The 20068-nt window shown below is 33.6% G+C and overlaps 1 long non-coding RNA gene across 1 annotated transcript in view; it reads right to left on the bottom strand.

Annotated features, from left to right (window-relative positions):
- The window catches only part of LOC101689272, a 177281-nt gene that overhangs the window by 120171 nt on the left and 37042 nt on the right, over positions 1–20068 (bottom strand). Inside the window, exons 2-3 of the long non-coding RNA XR_001181989.2 lie at positions 12530–12590; positions 12008–12147 (exon numbers count right to left, since the gene is read on the bottom strand). This is a non-coding gene — a long non-coding RNA (uncharacterized LOC101689272). The remainder of the gene's footprint in view (positions 1–12007; positions 12148–12529; positions 12591–20068) is intronic.

Raw genomic sequence — 20068 nt, 5'->3', positions numbered from 1 at the left:
GACTAAATATGCCCACAGTGGTCAATTCCTTCACACAGATAGTATATTAAATGTCAGAAGTTCTCATGCATGTCTAACAATTTCTTATGTTGTTCAGTCTCACTGGATTCAAATAATCAGCAATAATTTTATTTTCATGTTTCATTTTTACTGTACAAAATATGCTAAGAGGTATTATTCTTTTATTTTTTTTTAAGATTTTATTTATTTATTTCACAGAGAGAGATCACAAGTAGGCAGAGAGACAGGCAGAGAGAGAGGAAGGGAAGCAGGCTCCCTGCTGAGCAGAGAGCCCGATGCGGGACTCGATCCCAGGACCCTGAGATCATGACCTGAGCCAAAGGCAGCGGCTTAACCCACTGAGCCACCCAGGCGCCCAAGAGGTATTATTCTCTATGAGCAGTTTCTGCAAAATAACCTCTACTTAAGATCTTCATGCTTTTGTGGCAGCTGTGAGGGGAGGGTGTAGGTCTCTTTTTCTTCAGATTTTAACTATGCTTTAGGCTGAGAAGGTTTTACTCCAATCACTCAAAAGTTGTTTCCTTTAGCGTTGTTTTCTGTGCCTTAATAATTCTAGTTACATTTAGTGTTGCCATGTGAAGTATGAAAAAAGACCGCATTCCTACTGTGTGACATAAAGATCAATGATCTATGCAATTTGCTTTTAAGTCTTCAGATTGAGAAACAGAGGAAAAAAAAAACAAAACACTGTATACAATTTGACAATTAAGATTTTAAGACAATGCTCTTCCATAGAACTTTTAGTGATGATGAAAATATTTTATATCCATGCTGTCTGATGTAGCAACTTGTCATATCTGGACAGTGAGTACTTGAAATGTGACTGACACTGCTGAGGAAATGAATTTTCAGATTTTACTTAATTTCACTTACTTAATTTTTTTAAAGATGCATTTATTTATTTTAGAGAGAGAGGGCACATGTGAGCCAGGGATGGGGCAAAGGGAGAGGGAGACGGAGAATCTCCAGCTGATGCCCTGTTGAGAGCACAGCGCACTTGGGGCTCAATCCCACCACTCTGAGATCATGACCTGAGCCAAAACCAAGAGTCAGATACTTAACCAACTGAGCCACCCAGGCGCCCCTGGATTTTACTTAATTTAAATTTAAGTAACTACCCACAGCTAGTGGTTATTATACTGAACAGCACTAAAAAGGAACCACACTCGAAGAAAAACCAGAAATTATTACTAAAATGAGTTATGAACAATGATTCTGATTTAGCCAGATATACTTGGGAAAGGGACTTAAAGGTCAAGGGAGAGCACAGAAAGTTACAGAAGTGTGAGGGATCATGCCAAATTTGGTAAGTTATAAGATTTTTCAATATGGATCAGATGATAGTATATTAAATGTGGACCACAGTAGGGGGTTGAAAGAAATGAGGGGTATGAACAGCTTTTTCTGACATACAGAGCAATTTAGATTTTATTCTGTTGGCATGAGAGGCCACTAAAGAATTCAAAAGGAAGCAGAACATTGTCAGATATGAATATTTGGAAAACTATCTTTTGAAATCAGACAGACCTAGTTAAAATTAAGTAAGGGCCTGGAATAATTGTATTATATAATAAATAAAATGATTAAATGGATTAAAGGAATGTCCATGAAATATTCATACATCTATGGAATACTTAAATTAAAGAACCAATCAAATAACTGACTGCAAAGAAAAAATTAAATCCAAATCAAAAGTAGAAATTTTAGAGGTTAAACTTTCTGCTCATAAATACAATTACTGTAAATAGTATTTAAAAGCTTACCAAAAAGTTTTTAAAGTGTTACATAGCATGCCACTTAAAAATGTATAGTTATCACACTGAAAATACCTCATTTTGTGCCCTGAATACTTTTTAGAACCTAGTGTGTTTTAACTTGTACACCTTGGTTTTGTGGTCACATAATATGGCTTGATTCTTGGCAACTGTCATTGTGAAAGGTTTTAGGTAAGATTTTCAAGCTACTTTTTAAAAAAACCCTAACTACTATTTCCTGTCCATCTCCAAGTTGCATTTGAATAAAAATATTACTTAACAAATGTTTATTGTACTCTGAAAAGAATTCTTCCTTATTTGAATTTTGTTAATTTGGGCTTAGATTTTAATATCTCTCAAATTCTCTTTTGTATTCCTCCTGATAGCCTAAACAGATGCTTAAATCATATTTACTGTAATCAACCCACTTATTTTCCTTTGTTTTTGATTCTTTGTTATTAATGATTCTTCTTTACCGCTTATGGTTTCTACTAAATCTATTCATTGGTAGGGTGCACAGTATAATCATAGTCTTTGAAAAATGAAAAAACTGTTTCACATTACTAAACAACAAAAATAATTTGATTGATTTTCAGTAGTCAGGTTTTAAAAATACTTCAAAGTCATATTATGTGCTTTTAATCAATTCAGTGAAAGGTTAATATTTTGAAATATAAGGGCTCTATATATTTCAACTATTATTTTGAATAATAGATACTCATTTCAAACAATGCATTTCAAATTTGTAACATTTGGTAAGTACATTATGTGCTTTTTAAAGAAATGTATTTAAGATTTAGAATAGAAAAACATTTTAAAAAATATACAAATCAAGTTGAGAAATAAACATGTGCAAATCAAGTAATCAATTATTTCAAGTATATTAGGAATTCAAAATGGAAATACTCCATAATAATTTTCATTCACACATTTAAATGTGTGAATGAAATACTGGCTCTGTGAAGACATTTAATGTAGTATTACTTAGCAAGTGAGTGAATTTGATAGTTTTTAACTATCCTAAAATCAGTCCTTATGAAATAATTTCATGGGATTGTCCTTAGAGAAAGCACTACATGCAGGTCTGATTTGTTTACTATAATCATTCATTCTAAAGTACTTTTATTACATAACCACAATATTTGAAAAGAGACCTGTGAAGAGACTATGGTATTTAGGTAAGTAGGCATTAGGTAGGAATAAAAAGGTGAACTAAGCATATTCCATGCCCTCAAAGTGCAAGGTATTGTCACTTAACAGTGATGATACAGGGCTGGTGTCAGAAATGTGGTAAATGAAGAATCTGGCCAAAATTAACTATAATTTTGCTATACCTTATGCTTAAAAACTTAGAAGTTTCTAATTTCCATATCTTTTATGGAAAATAATTCTAACACATATGGTCATTCATATAAGATATACCAACTAATAAGTGTTTGTATAATAATAATTGAATTACTATTGGCTCCATTTGCCTGATATTCCAATTTACATATCAAATAATGATCCCTTAAAAAATAAAAACAAAGGGATAAGAAGAAGAAAACAATACTTTTCTTAAAGGAAATTAAAAAGACTGGCTTCAGTTAAGTTATTTGGCATATGTTCAAAGTATTTTTTTAAGAAAGCTTATTTTTTCTGATGGACGACTATCTACGACAATTAAGACTATCTTTTAATCAATATAGAGTTGGCAGGATAGTAAACATTTATTGAGTAGGTAGTGTTTGTGAAATATTCCAGCTTTTATGTATTTGTTGACTCATCTCTCTTTGTTCTTAAGTAGTTTTACAATATTTAGAAAAATGAAAACCTATACTTAAAACATTATAAAATGCTGTTTTAGAAAAAATATACATTTTACGTAACATATAAATTGCCTTCCAAAAAGAATTTGCTGGCATGTATGGACGATGATAATCCTACTCTGAAAAGGTTTGTGAGATTTTTAGTCTAAGAACTTTTTAAGTGAGATTTTCCAGCCATAATACGTTTTCCATACCATAAATAGAGACTGAGAATAAACACAGGTTTTCTGAGAGGTGATTTTACATTTTGCCACATATTTGTCACAACATTCCACCTTAAAATAATATTTCTGATTTCTTACTTTAACTGACCCATTAATAGTCTTCCTCCCCAATTTCATGCTTCAGTGTGATCACTAAGAAAACAGTCTACATTTCTTAGCTGGGAGGTAATAGCATTTTTGAATGACCTGAAATCCTTTGGAATTGTACTCTACCTGATTTTCAAGGGTGTTTAATCCATTTGTATGCTCCAAATTTTCCATTTGAATTTGCATCAGGTCATGTAATATCAGTTTCTTCTATGTCACCTGATGTAGCAATAACTTTATATAATGTGACACTGTGTAATGCACAGTTTAAAAAAAAAAAACTTTTCTTCTACAGAAGCGGGATCTATCAAATGCTGTATCTGTGCTACACCACTGATTTACTTAGTGAGTACAACTACTGAATAAAAAAAGTATCTACCTGGTTTTGTGTATCCCAGTAACTGTTATCTACTAATCTTCCTAGTTAGCCAAACATTTAATACCACAAATGGATTTTCTTACATAAAATTACATACATCAAATACATCAAAATGATAAGAAATAAATTACTAAATATTACTAAATAAATTACTAAAATTTCATTTTTCCCCTCCTACCTATGGAATTTGTCAGGTTGGAATGCAAAAAAAGGAATATCACTATCATCGAATTTTATTTATATGCTCAGTTAAGCAGTGAATCCTGGGGAGGGAGCATGACTCCTGGTTAAAATTTGGTAGGTAAATGATAATGAATTCCATCTTTAAGGCCAAACTTCTCTATTATCTTCTAGATTACAGTCTGCAAAGAATGGCCTATCAGCCAGATCTGAACCAAAGTCAGTTTTTATAAATAAAAGTTTTTTGGAACACAGCCACACCGTTCTTTTTCATATTGTCTATGGATGCTTTCAGACTACAGAGACAGAACTCAGTAGTCGTCACAGTCTGTATGCCCTGTGATTCAATACCCCCCAAATTTCCTTTCTGGTTCTCTATAGAAAATATTTGTCAACCTCTTGTGTAGATCACTTATGAAATGTGAACCGTTGGTTACATGATACTAAAACGGACACTATCTTAAGAATTCTTTGCACGGTGTCATAATTTTAAAAAGTAGGTATGTTGAAATACTAAGATACAAGTTTCCCTGTAAGCTCCAAGAGAAAGAGTCATATCCTGTAGCAAAAGGAGTTTTCATTTCTTATTTAATACAATGTCCCATCGCTTCATATAAGGAAAACAAGCATTTGGAAAGAGCAATTCATCCACTTCAAAGGACAGTTGGTAAGACAATTGGGCTAGGGAAACTCGCTGAGTAGTGAGGCATTTGTGTTTCTAGTCAAATCAAGCAAGACTTAAAAAAAAATAAAGTTAAAGAGTGAGTTTCACTCTAAGAAAACAATGAAAGACTGTGACTAACACTGTGGTTCCCAGAGATAATTCCTCCATTCAAAAAACTTGTAAGAGAATCTGGAACTAACATATTTTATATGCTATACCAACATCTTTACAATCTATTCCCTAACCACACTGGGAGGGAAATTTCCAAGCTCTTCTCTATCAAAAGACCATTTCTGAAGAGAGTTCTAGGTATTAGGCTAAGAGATAGTCAAGCCAATCTCTATAGGGCAGTAAACAAGTTTAAGAGCAGCCTACAGTGAGGATTACAGACATAACCCACTAATGGACATTGATGAATAGACCACATGGAAGGGACTTTTACCAGTAGAAGTCTAGTGCTTTAAAAAATAGATGCCAGAATCTAGAACTGTGTATGATTTGATGTGGAAATGGGCTTTTCTCTTGGTATCTTCTAATGATGCTTAAGTGTTATTATTTAATATTTCCTTTTGAGGAAAAAGCATCCTACATTAGCATCAGTATTTTCTCTCTTGGGAGACACACTCAGAATCATCTATTAAAGATCTTCCACCGCTGTCTAGCTAACATTCAACTACAAGTAACCAGTAGAAGTCTAGTGCTTTAAGAAATAGATGCCAGGCCATCCAGAAGGAGGGTGACTGTGACCAATTCGACTCTCCGCTGTCTCTTAAACAAACAAAAAAGCTCACAGGAATGTTAGCCAAATCCTCATCTTCTATCCATCTCTATCCACACCAACTCGAGTCTGACTCTAATCCCTTGTTGAAATTTTTGTCAACTTGCCTGACTCTTCTTGTCCACCCAGGAAATGTCCTGTGTTTGATTTCTGCTTCAATGTGCTCAGAATATCCTGAAAATACAGCTTCCATTGACTGAACATTCAACTTCATACCTATACCAATCTAATGAGGATCTTTAAACTTTGTGTTTTATATTCACAAATAGTCTTTGTTTCCTTGGGGACCTAGTTGTTCATTAGTGTGTACCTATTTTTACTCTGTTTTTTTTTTTTTTTCTTTCTCTCTCTCTCTCTCTCTAGATTGTATTTATTTATTTATTTAGAGAGAGAGTGAGAGCACACATGCACACACTGTGGGAGGAGCCGAGCAGTTGGGAGAGGGAAAGACTCTCAAGAGGACTTCTCCTGAGCCGGGAGCTTGATGCCTGCTTGATCATAGGACCCTGAGATCACAACCTGAGCTGAAAACAAGAGTTGGTAGCTTAACCTACTTCATCATCCAGGCGTCCTCATCTGTCTTTTTCAGAAATTACCAATCACTAGGGTTCTGACACGATATTCTGATAAAAATGTTAGGGATATGAAAGCGCATGCAAAATCCCTTCTTTCCCAGATAACAACTAAATTTATCCTGAATGAGGCTTCAAAATAAGCTGAGGGTCTTGCTGTTATTTTAGAAATTGGAAAAATGATTGATCTTCTGCCTCCTTTCTTAGGTTCAATTGCACTTTAACTTCATATATATTTTGCCTTCTATTACTTCATTCTTTTTTGTTTGTTTTATTTTTATTCCTATGTTCTCTATCTTTGAGTGCTTTTATCATTATAAATATCTTAGCAAATACAATAATTGGCCTTGACTTACCTTTGCCTATTTGTTCTATCTTTCCCATTCATCAGGTTTCTTTCTACTCCCTAAGGGTCTTAAGCTTCATTAGGATTTGGTTATCTCCATTAGAAATTTTCATTGACTCTAGAAACAATAATCAGCCAGGATGTATTGATACCACTGAGGTTAGAGGAGGTGTCAATAGATACTTGAATGTCACCCCTGACTATCACTAACCTGAAACACCCTTGGGGTTCTTTCTCCATAGCTCACTCTTTCCTTTGAGACAATATTAGTTTGGGTCTGATTACAAGATACAGAATCCATTGCCAATAATATAATTTGGTTAAAAGATTAGTCAGTTGTTCAAAGGAAATAAGAATTTAAGTGTTTATATACTTGCAGAAATTGTTACTGAGTGCACCGAGTTTTCTAATGCATCCTGGCAAATTTTCTTTGTGGAATTAACAAGACCTTGGGGAAAGTTCAATCATTAAACTTGAATTGCATCTGGGACCTTTCAGGACAATAGAGAATTTCAATCTAGATTTGAAGTTAAACAAGGGACAGAGCTTATCAATTCAATTCCCTTTGTTCTGCTATCTCCATTCTGTTTCATTAATATGTACGCAGAACTAGATATGCAACAAAAGTGCTATATACATTGAAACAGTCCAGAAACCAATCTCTTTCTCTATCTTTATCAAATTTAATTGATACACTTAAAAAGAGTGTCTTTGGGGTATCCTAACAAAGATATGAAAGATATTGCATTAAAAAAAAAATGAAAACTCTATTCAGGAGTATTTTCAAGTGGACTCTATATACTAATATAAAGCCAAAGATGCTCTCAGAAAATTCATTTGTTTCTGCAAGAAGCATCTGGGATTTTAAATTTTCTGACTGTAGCTTTGGGAATAGCGGCTCTCAGGGGCAACCTCAGGGGCAACTCAATCGGTCTTTTCACCTTAAATGCATAAGATAATTTGACCTCTGGAATTTGAGAGCCTTAAAGACTTCACTAATTTGTTTGCATAAACTTCCCAGAAACAAAGTTTCTTCTTTTTCAAAAGTATTGCATCATGAAAACATATCTATCCCCTCCACCCTTTCTAAAGTCTGTATACATCATATTTACATTTTTGAACAAAATGACCAAAGGGCAGAATAAAGTGGTGTTGCACCACCAATTATGTCATGGATCAGACCACCCCACATGCTTCAGTGATCCCTGCAGTTAGAAATGGAGAAAAAGAACAAGGCTGAAGGAACAAGTGTAGCATTTAGTTCTTTCTTCCCTGAGAATTCAATGAAAAACTCTAGAGTTGTTCCCAGGTGGCAGATACTGCAATGTAGGGTCTAGAGAACACATTTGGTGATGCTTTTTGGGCCATGAGGGCTTATACACATTATCTGCAGCACTCAAGAGAACACTACATTACATTTAGTGTAGGCAAAAAAAAAAAAAAAAAGCATGAGTGGAGTACACCCAATGGTGCTTGCAAGATGTCATGGCAGTCTTGAGTTAACCTACTCCCTGACTCCCTGAGGTAGTACTGGGAAATCACATAGGCAGAAAGGAGACTTAGGCCATAATTGTTATTTTTTCCAATTACTGAATTGGGGTAATATTATATTCCTAGTAGCATTGATAAAATGATTATTTTTTAACAAGAATACTATTTTAACTTAAATTATTTTTTAAAAGTTTAATAAAATTGAAATGAGCTTTTAAAAACTATATATTTGCAGTATTTCTACTGTTTCCCAGTAAGATATTTATAAACGAGATAATGAAATGAGATAATGCATTTGAAACTATCTTTTAAACTAAAATGCATTTTAAAGCTATAAGATACTTTTAGTCACCTTTGAAAAATAATACTAGATTTCCCATCATAATATGGCTTGGTCTGCTGTATACTTACTGGTACATTTAATGTATTTGATGAGCTCAACATATGATCTAATTGGTGAAGCTATTGTGCTATCATGTGGATTCTTAAAATAGATTTCAGGGGAGAAAATGTCTCCATATTGCATCAGTCACACTCCTGGCAAGATGTTGGTGGCATTGTCTTACAGAATAATTAAGAAAAGTTTAAGGATGTCATGGAGAAATTTAAGTGAAACTAGCAATTGGAAGTAAAGTATCTCAAGCTAATTGTGGGGAGTTGTGGCCACCCCTGGTCTGAAGGGCAAGGGGATACTGTAGGTACTAGACCCCAGGGAGAGAGCCACAGAGAGTTTTGGGAAAGGAATGCATTTACAGTTGACCCCTGAACAACACAGGTTTGAACTGCACAGATCTACTTATATGTGGACTTCTTTTCAACAAATATATTGGAAAATATTTTGGAGATTTGCAATAATTTGTAAAAAAAAAAAAAACAAAAAACAAAAACTCACAAATGAGCTATGTAGTCTAGAAATACAAAATATATATGTATATATTAAGAAAAAGTTGGATATTGTAAGAATACAGTATATAATTCATATAACATATAAAACATACATTTTAACTGATGTTTATGTTATCATTAAGGTCTTTAATCAACAGTTGGCTATAAGTTATATTTGGGGGAGTCAAAAGTTACATGTGGGTTTTTTTTACTGCATGGAGGGTTGATGCCCCCAATTCACACTGTTCACAGATCAACCATACTACCATGTTTGGGAGTGTGTCCTGGAAATAAAATCCACCTTCCAATCTTTTACCTATATTTACTATCAGTTGAACTCAATCTTAGGCCAACGAGCTGATCCCATTAATAAAGTTCATAAATTTCAGCTTCTTGAGGCACACAGCAGGGTGGATCTGACAGGGTAAATAAAGAATATAAAAAAAGAGAGTGTACTGAATAAATTTCTGAAATGACTTTTGTATATTAAATATGAAAGTGTGTGTTAAAAATGAATTTAATTGGTATAGATGGGGTTTAGTCATTCACTTATTCAGCAAGATGTTGGTAAATGCCTACTATGTGTTCTGTTCTGGGCAAGGTACTGAATAAAATATTTGATACAATACCACTTTTCAAGAATTTTATCATTTCACCTGAAATATAGGTGAGAAAAATAAATGGTTACAACCCCATTCTATAAAAGAGAAAGTCAAGCAGATAGGAGGAAGCTTCAGGAAAATACAACCTGAGCCAGTGTTAAGGAATGATAGGAATTAGACAAGTGAACAATGGATGAGAGGGAGAAGGGAAAGTATAGGTAAAGCAAGTAAACATGTAAAGATACTCCAGCTCACCCAGGTTCAGGAAACTGGAACTTTTTCAGTTTTCCTGGAAGGAAGGAAAATCTAGCGCCAACAAAGTTGGCCTAGATCACTGAGGTGCTCTATTTGCTTGTTAGCAGTTGTGTGTTTTATCCTAAAATGGATGAGAAACCAAGGAAGAATTTTAAGTCAGGAAACGGCCTGACAAGATTTGCATGCGAGAAACAATTACAGCAGTTGTGTGGAAGATATATGGAAAGAATGAGAAACTGAAGAGTACTTCAAAATCCAGAGAGTACTTCAAAATCAGAAGAAAAGTGCCAGAGGCTTTGTATAAGGCAAAATTCTTCAAATCTCCCCAGAAACAGAACCAATAGGATACAATCTGCAGTAGGTGAGCTAGAGATCCAGGAGAGCCAAAGGTGTAGTTCAGTCCAAAGGCCAGTATGCTCGAAACCCAGGAAGAGCCAATTTTCAGTTTGAGTACAAAGGGAGGAAAAAGCCAATGTCAGTTTGAAGGCAGCCAGGCAGAAAGTATTCCCTCTTACTCTTGAGAGAAATCAGTCTTTTGCTCTAATTAGGCTTCCAGCCCACTAAATCTGGGGAGGGAAATCTGTTTAACTCAGGCTACTGATTCACTTGTTTAACTCTTCCACGAAAGTTCTCACAGACATACCCAGAGTAACTGACCAAAGGTCAGTTGGCCCAGTCAAATTAACAAGCAAAATCAAAATCATCCAATGCCTGAAATCAGGAACAATACTAGGAATAGTGCAAAAAAAAAAATCTATATAGATAAATAGATATGTGAAATTGGAAATCAAATGGCTCTCAGAGTTGACCATCAAGCTTGATTCCCAAGAACTGTCTTGCATACCTGGGCAAAATGTGATGCCATGGACCGTATACTCTATGAGAGTATATATGCTATGTGATTACACCCCAAAAGGAGTATATTCAATATGATTTGCTAAAAGTACATTTGCTATATTATTTGCAATATTATTTGCAAAGGCAAACAACATGATATCAGTTGCTTATTCAACACTTAAATGTAAATCATATTATAACCCAAATCCTTTACCACTGCCTCCAACTCCTCCTCATTCTTCAACTTCTACTCAAGTTCTTCCTCACCGTGGAGCTTGCTTTGGTCCCCACAATGGTTGCCAAACACTCTTGTTTCCAAATTCTTTAGAAAATGATCCATACTAAAAATGTATTGTCTTCACTTATTCTTTTTTGTTTTTGTTTAAACTTTAACTCTGAAAGCAGACAGGAATCTCTTTGAGGTCAGGGGCTCAATCTCTTACTTTAAGATCATAGCACCTAACAACCAACATCAGTTATATTTTTTTGTGCTCTTCACGTTAGTAGATTTATTTATCCTGTGTCCTGCATAGGAAAGACTAACAGAATGGAAATAATATTATATTTAAGTTATTGCCAGATAATTTAAAATGAAGCAGAAAATTAAACTTCTTGGACATACCTGTTTCATGCAAAAGAGACAATAAATAATCTTAGTCAACATCTTAGATTTTTAGGTCAAGCCTCACGTATGGCAAAATTCTGAAGGGAATTCATGACTTTTAACTTTGGATTCTGATTAAAATTCATGGTGTGACTCTAATATGTAATGAAGAAATAATTTTAAAAATAAGTTAGGCAAGGTTAACTTCTTTATTACAGAAAATTAAAAATATTTTTTCAGTACAAAAATAACTATCTAACTACATCATATTTGTTCCTGTCTAAAAAACACATTTGAATAGATTTTTGTATAATTAATAGATAATTTTTTATTCTTTTACTTCCTTTGTAGTTTTCCTAGGATATTTCTGTGCTTACATATTTCCGTAATACTCATTTCTAAAGGTAAAGCATCCATGTTCTCCCAAATTTATTACCAAGTGGAATTCTATAAACTGAATTTCATTTTTCAGTTTTCTTCAATAGTAAAAATAAAACAAAAAATTGTTTGAAAAACTTACGGTTAGGAATTAATCCAGGTCCAGGAAACCAAGGTAACCATTTCCTGGTGTGTAAACGTTTTCAGTTCTATCAGCATTGACACTTTGCTTCCACAGGTGTGAATGCCAATCAATGGTCTAGATCTCTCTGTGAGACACACCTAAATTCCATTAAATTTTTAGAAAGTAAATTTATTTCTTATTTTGTTGATATTTTAAAGCACAATCTTTATTTTAAAATAATTAGGCATTTATCTTTAATTCTTTCTACAATATTCAAGGATTTTGTCCCAGATGAAATTTTAGGGTAAAGAAAACACTTTTTTTTTTTCATATCCAAAGTATTTTGTTGTTGTTATTGTTGTACTTTACAGAAACATTGCTTTTAAGTAGGATACCTGATGCAGAGAAAAATTTAAATACAAATATTTGGGTAGTATTAGGTATCCTACCCATTCTCACTAATCTTTATTTGTTTCAATCATTAATTAATCGAACCCTTGCTGTTTTACCAAAGTTCAACAGAAAAAAACTCAAGCTCACCTTCATAAGATAAACTTCATTTATCTTTCCAGTGTTTCCTGCTTTCTTTTCCCTTCCTTACCTAGACGAATGATAGAGAAAAAAAAAAAATTCATATCACAGTGTGATGCTGCAGGTATGTATAAAAAGCCCTTGACAGCCATGTTCCCATCAGCAGTTTAGGGAAACTGGCCAGCTTCTAAAGTTTCTCCCACTCCCCCTCTCCTCAGGTAGCTGACTGCTAGATGTTTACCGATTAATTTGCATCAAATGTTCTCCTAGCAACCAATACTAGGATAGGATTATATACTTTAGTAAAAGACTGTTTTCTATAAAAGAAGCTTAGACTTTCTAAAACATAATAGGCAGAAACTAATAGTGTTTTAAAGCAAAGCTAAATGTGATTCCTTCACATGTTCAAAAGAAATTCACCCAATTTCCTTTTATTGTTATTTTTCTTGAGAGAATCAGTCACTTTTTCTATTTAAAAAAAATTGTACTTGTGGACACACTTTCATTTATAAGGCAGTTAAACTTGATAATGAATGATTACATATTATGTACTTTTAAGAAATCCACAAACCATGTCATTTTGTAATTCTCAGTGCTAGACGTGGTAAACAAATAGGTCTGGTTTCATTTTTTTAAGGTAAAATTAATATACATCATTATGTAGTTTCAGGTACACAACATTGCATATACTACAAAGTGATCACCACCAAAAGTCTAGTTACCATTCATCACCATACAATTAACCCTCTCTACACAATCCACCCAACTGTTATAACTGTTATTCCCCTTTCTCTCAAGGAAACATCAATCTGTTCTATGTATTCACAAATTTGTTTTGGTATTTTTTTTTTTTTTTTAAGATTCCACGTGAATGAAATCACATTGTGTTTTTCTTTCTCTATCTGATTATTTCACTTAGCATAGTACACTCAATGTGTATCCCTGTTATTGTAAATGGCAAAATTTCATTTTTTATGGATGAGTAGTATTCTCGTGTGTGTGTGTGTGTGTGTGTGTGTGTAAAATATCTTTATCCACTCATCCATTGATGGACATTTACGTTGTTTTGTATCTTGGCTAATGTAAATAATACTACAATTAACATATAGGTGCACATCTATTTTCGAAGTAGTGTTTTCATATCTTTCAGGTAAGTACCCAGAAATGGAATAACTGGATCATACTGTAGACCTAGCTTTAATTTTTTGAGAAATCTCCCTACTATTTTCCATAGTGACTGCAACAATTTACGTTCCTACCAACAGTGCACAACAGTTCCCTTTTTTCCACATCCTCTCCATTACTTGTTATTTCTTCTCTTTTTGATAACAGCCGTTCAAATAGATATGAAGTGATGTATCATTGTGGTTTTGATTTGCATTCCCCTAATACTTAGTAATGTTGAACATTTTTTTATGTACCTTTGGTCATTGGTATGTCTTCAGAAAATGCCTATTCAGATCCTCTGCCCATGTTTTAATTGGGCTATTTGGTTTTCTATTGTTGAGTTGTGTGGGTTCTTTGCATATTTGGGGTAATAACACTTTATTGGATATATGATGTGTAAATGTCTTGTCCCATTACATGCATTTTCTTTTTGGTTTTTGTTTGTTTGTTTTAATTTTTAATTTTTTTTTCATTTCTTTTTGGTGTACCAGAATTCATTGTTTATGTACCACACCGAGTGCTCCATGTAATATGTGCCCTCCATAAAAACCACCACCAGGTTCACCCAACATCCCACCCCCCGCCCCTTCAAAACCCTCAGATTGTTTTTCAGAGTCCATAGTCTCTCATGGTTCATCTCCCCCTCCAGTTTCCTTCAACTTCCAACTCTTCTCCATATCCCCATGTCCTCTGTGTTATATCTTATGCTCCACAAATAAGTGAAACCATATGATAATTGACTCTTCCTGCTTGGCTTATTTCACTCAGCATAATCTCTTCCAGTCCTGTCCATGTTGATAGAAAAGTTGGATATTCATCCTTTCTGATGGAGGCATAATACTCCATAGTGTATATGTACCATGTGGTCTTTTTGTTTTGATAATGGATTTCTTCTCTGCACAGAAGCTTTTTACTTTGATGTAGTCCCATTTGTTCATTTTGCTTTTGTTTCACTTGCCTTTGCCAACAGATTCACAAACATAACACTAGACCAAACTTAAAAGACTGTCCGTTCTCCATTGCATGTTCTTAGCTCCTTTGCAGTAATTAATTGTCTATGTATGTGTGTGTTTATTTCTGGGCACTCAATTCTGCTCCATTGATCTGTGTATATGTTTTTATGCCAATGCCATATTGTTTGTAGTATAGTTTGAGATTAGGGAACGTGGTACTTTGTTCTTTCTCAAGATCACTTTGGCTGTTTGGGATCTTTGTGGTTCCATACAAGTTTAAGATTATCTGTTCTAGTTCTGTAAAAAATGCTATTGGAATTTTGATAAAGATAGCATTGAAAGTATAGGCTGTTTTGCATAGTATGTGCATTTTAACAAAACTAATTCTTCCAATCCATTAGCAAGGAAAATATTTCCATTTATTTCTTTCATCAGTGTTACAGCTTTCAGTGTACAGGTCTTTCACTTCTTGATCAAATTCATGCCAAGGTATTTTATTGTTTCTGATGCAGCTGTAAATGGGATTGCTTTTTAAATTCTTCTTTCTAATAGTTTGTTACTAGTGTAGAGAAACACCACCGGATTCTGTATATTAATTTTGTATATTATAAACTTACTAAATTATTAGTTCTAACATTTTTGGCAGACTTTATGATTTTCTATATATAGTATTATATCATCTGTAAGTAATGACAGTCTTACTTCTTCCATTCTGATTTGGATGCCTTTTATTTCTTTTTCTTATCTTATTGCAATAGCTAGGACTTCCAATACAATGTTGAGTAAACATGGCCAGAGTGAGTATCCTTGTCTTGTTCGTGATCTTAGAGGAAAAGTTTTCAGTCTTTCACTATTGAAAATGTCAGCTGTGATTTAGTCATATATTGTCTTTTTTATGTTGATATATGTTCCCTCTATAATCACTTAAGAGGTTTTTTTTTTTTAATCATAAATGTATGTTAAATTTTGTCAAATTCTTTTTGTCTTTGGAGATCATACAATTTTATTTTTTGTTTTGTTAATGTGGTATAGAGCATGTTGATTGATTTGTGAAGGTTGAACTAATCTTGCATCCTTTGAAAAAATTCCATTTAACTATGTATGCTCCTTTTAATGTATTGTTGAATTTAGTTTGCAAATGTTTTGTTGAGGATTTTCACATCTATATTCTTCAGTGATACTGGCCTATAATTTTCTTTTTTTATGGTGTCTTTGGTTTGTTTTAGGTATGAGAGTTATGCTGGCCTTATGAGTTTGGAAGCATCCACCCTCTTCAATTTTTTTGGAAGAGTTTGAGAAGGATAGGTATTAAAGTTTAGTAGAATTTACCAGTGAAGTTGTCTGATATTGGACTTGTTTGTTGGGAAGTTTTTGAAGTTTTTGATTACTATTTCAATATCCTTACTAGAACTTGGTCTAATCAGATTTTCTATTGCTTCATGATTCATCTTGGGAAATTGTGTGGCTTAGGAATTTATTCATTTCTTCTAGGTTGTCTATTCTGTTGGTATATAATTGTTCATAGTAGTTTCTTATAATCTTTTGTATTTTTGTAGTATCAGTTGTAGCTTCCCTTTTATTTCTGATTCTATTTCAACACTCTCTTTTTTTAGCCTAACTAAAGTTTGCCAGTTTTATTTATCACTCCAAAGATTCAGCTATTAGTTTCATTTACTTTTGTCTTTTTAGTCTCTATTTCATTTCTTTCTCCTCTGGTTTTGTTATTTCCTTCCTTCTACTAACTTAGGGCTTTGTTTGCTATTCTTTTTCTAGTTTCTTGAGGTGGAGGGTAGGTGGTTTATTGGGGATTTTTCTTGTTTCTTGAAGTAGGCTTGTATTGCTATGAACTTCATCCTAGAACTGTTTTTGCTGTGTCCCATACATTTTGGTATGTCATAATTCTGTTCTTATTCGTTTATAGGTTCTTAAAAATCATTCTCTTTTGGGGTGCCTGTGTGGCTCAGTGGGTTAAGTCTCTGACTTTGGCTCAGGTCATGATCTCAGGGTCCTGGGCTCCAGCCCTGTACTGAGCACTCTGCTCTGCCTTTCTGCCTACTTGTGATCTCTCTCTATCAAATAAATAAATAAAATCTTTTAAGAAATTCTCCTTTGGTTTATTCATTAAACAATGGTTATTCTGTAGCATGCTATTTAAATGAAGGTTCTCTCATTTCTATAGTCCTATAGATTTCCTAGATGTAATCCCATTGGTTCTCAAAGCCGGTCATTTGGGGGGCTTATCTCTCCTGTGAAGGATCTAGGGGTTGAGTGCTTGATGTGCATATTAGCTCCTCACTTCTCATGGTAAAGTTCCTTACTTTTGATATTCCCTGCAACTGTGGGTCTTTGAGCCTAAGATGGATTTTGTTTTTGTTTGATGAAAGGTTGTCATTCCTTCTCCTACTCATTTCCATTCTGTCCCTTTATTCTTTTTTTTTTTTTTGTCCCTTTATTCTTTGTTGTGGAGGCTCTGTGCATCCAATTTTTAGGTCTTTTTCAGAAGAAATTTCTATATGTAAATGTAAATTTGTTGTGTCCATAGAAGGAGGCGAATCAAAATTTTCCTATGCCACCATCTTGAATCACTCTCCAAATATATCTGGTTTCTAATGGTGAGGTTATTTACATAGAAGATGCAGTCAACTTTTCTATAAAACATTGTAATTAATATTTATTCTTTGAACAACAATAATATAAAAACTAAAACCTTCAATTAAGAATTATTTTATTGAAAAGTTAAAGTATATGTTTCCTCTCTACTTCTCAAAAAAGTACTGTGTCATTAATTATGTTTAATATCTGACAGCAATTTTTAATATCAAAGCATTGTTTGATGGAAAGAGCACACATAAGAAAATATAAAACGTGTATAATAAATCATCTTCAGTAACATTAAATAAACTAACCAATAGTTGGTAGGTCTTTGAAACAAAGATAAACAAAATAAAATATTTATTATGACACATTAAGATTTTAAACTAGAAGAGGACAATAGTAGAGCATAAAGTAAAATATTTTAGTACTATCCACAGCAGTTATTAGGTTATTAAGATTCTAAGTGATAATCTTGAAACATTGAAATAATTTATAATTTAAAAAGTAAGATTCAAAAATAAAAACCTATGGTTTAATAATCTGGTGAAGATAACTGGATATTTTCCCAGAGATAAGAATAAAGCAGCAAACACTTCATAAGAAAAATATATTACCAATTCATCTGTGATGGCTATTTTACCTAGAATATTAGAGAAGTATCATTTTTCTTTTTCATTAATAGTTTGTTGTTTTCAACATAAGTATTTCTTCCCATGCATTTTTAAGAAATCTGAATTGTAAATACTACTTATTTTAAGATTGCCAGTTTGTTAGAATTTTGAAAATCTAATTCAAATTTTAGAAATTATATCTATAGATACTATATTTTTTTAGCACTTGCTAAACATTGCAAAGCACATCAATTTTTTACCTCTTAAGCACTATAGACATGGGAACCCATATTTATTGACGATCTACTCTCTATTAGCTACGCTGCAAGTTTCTTTTAATAGAATATCTCACATAATACTTTCAAAAACAGCTGGGACAAATATAATTATTTCCAAACTTTAGATCCTATCTCAGGTTTAGAAATGTTAAATACTTTTCTAAAGTTCATAGAATAAGGTGAAGCCAAGATGAAACTCACAACTGTGAGACCCCCAATTCTGATACCTTTCCACTGTATCAAACTGCCTCCCATAAATATGGAGGGGAAACCGTTACTTTTGAAGCATCTGACACTGTGTTGATGGCCAAATTTCCCAAGGTTTCACCCACACTTTACTGGACTTTAAAACTACTTGCTTTTCTCTCATGGCTTATTAAAACTCCCACCTTTTTCAGATAGCAATGACAAAAGATTAGACCAAACAACATAGAAATATGAATGACTAAATGATAAGATTTAAGTGTTTACCTTCTGGTAGAGAATAACATAAAATTTAAGTGTGTATAGAAAAGAGAGAGATTATTTCTTATAAATTCATACGCAGAGAACACTCAAGGATGACTTTCTTCTCCATCTTTGTACAGCCTTGTGTAAGAAACACTCTGCTAATGAGATTTGAGGGATAGATGTCTTTGATATGCATGTACTGACCTATCAAAGGGTCCCAGATCAATCCTTTCGGTTAAGCCATTGGCCCTTGTTAAAACCATGGCTCTGTTTATAATGAATGAGAAAATGTAGAAAGAAAATAAGCTGTTGTTATACTGCTGGGTTTTGATTCCCTGTTAAGTAGCACCAAGCAAGAGATTTAGACAGAAGTTTTTCAAAAATTTATTATTACAAATATACATGTTCAATGATGTCACATACATTTTGAAGAGTGCATCATTAAGAAATATGAGCTAGTGTCTATTTTCAAAACATTGAAATTCATAACAAAAATAATGGCTAAAACTGCTACAAGAGGGTGCAATACTAAGGGATAAAATGATCTTTTATATATACTCTTTGTATAAAAAACGAAAGACAAAATTGAGAGCTAATGTTTTACAGAGCTCAGTATGATGCCCTTAGTAAGGGTGGAAGAGGAAATTGACACTTAGAGGGAATAGTAAAAAGAATGAAACATAGCAAATACTAAAATAAATTCTGGAGATTATGCCATAATAACAAGAACTAGAAAATGTTTAAGATTTTGAAAGAGAAAAATAAGTGGAACATTACCTTAATTGTTTAAAAAATGCAAAAGACCAAAAGAAAAAGTACCTCTGCAGTGGCCTGAAGAGGTGGGGAATGAGCAGGTTAGAAAAAATAGACCTTTCTAAAATAAAACATCCTTGCCACTGTCCCCAACCCATTAGCACAACTATAGGTCAGTTTTATCAGAAATGCTATAAGCAGGGCGCCTGCATGGCTCAGTCAGTTAAGCTCTGCTTTGGCTCAGGTTGTGATCCAGGGTCCTGAGACCAAACCCCATGTTGGGCTCCCTGATCCATGGGGGGCCTGGTTCTCCCTCTGCCTCTGTCTCCCTTTCTCTCTCCCTGTCTCTCATGAATAAAGAAAATCCTTTAAAAAAAGAAAGAAAGAAAGAAAGAAACTATAAGCAATTTATACTTTGCAAAACATTATAAATGTTTTTACATTAAAATATATTTTCTTTATACACTTTAATATACCTTCTGTATCCAGTGCAGCTATTGCCCAAGGGTGACACTGGCTGGAAATAACCTTACCTATATATTTCCACAGAAGCCATTCTCACTGAATGAGTTACTTGCATACAAGGAACTCAGAATTACTCAAGCCAGCACAAAGTAGCTCTTCACTCTGACTTCAACATGATACCTATTTCTCCACTATTATTATTTAATCATTCTTTACTTCAATTCCTGCCATCATACCTGATACCTTCAGCCCATATGATCAACTCATGCAGTAATC

This window comes from Mustela putorius, unplaced genomic scaffold (genome assembly GCF_011764305.1).
Source record: "Mustela putorius furo isolate JIRA1106 unplaced genomic scaffold, ASM1176430v1.1 tig00000759_pilon_pilon_pilon, whole genome shotgun sequence".
NCBI lineage: Eukaryota > Metazoa > Chordata > Mammalia > Carnivora > Mustelidae > Mustela > Mustela putorius.
The sequence above is the reverse complement of the archived record's forward strand: the minus strand, read 5'-3'. Positions and strand labels throughout refer to the sequence as shown.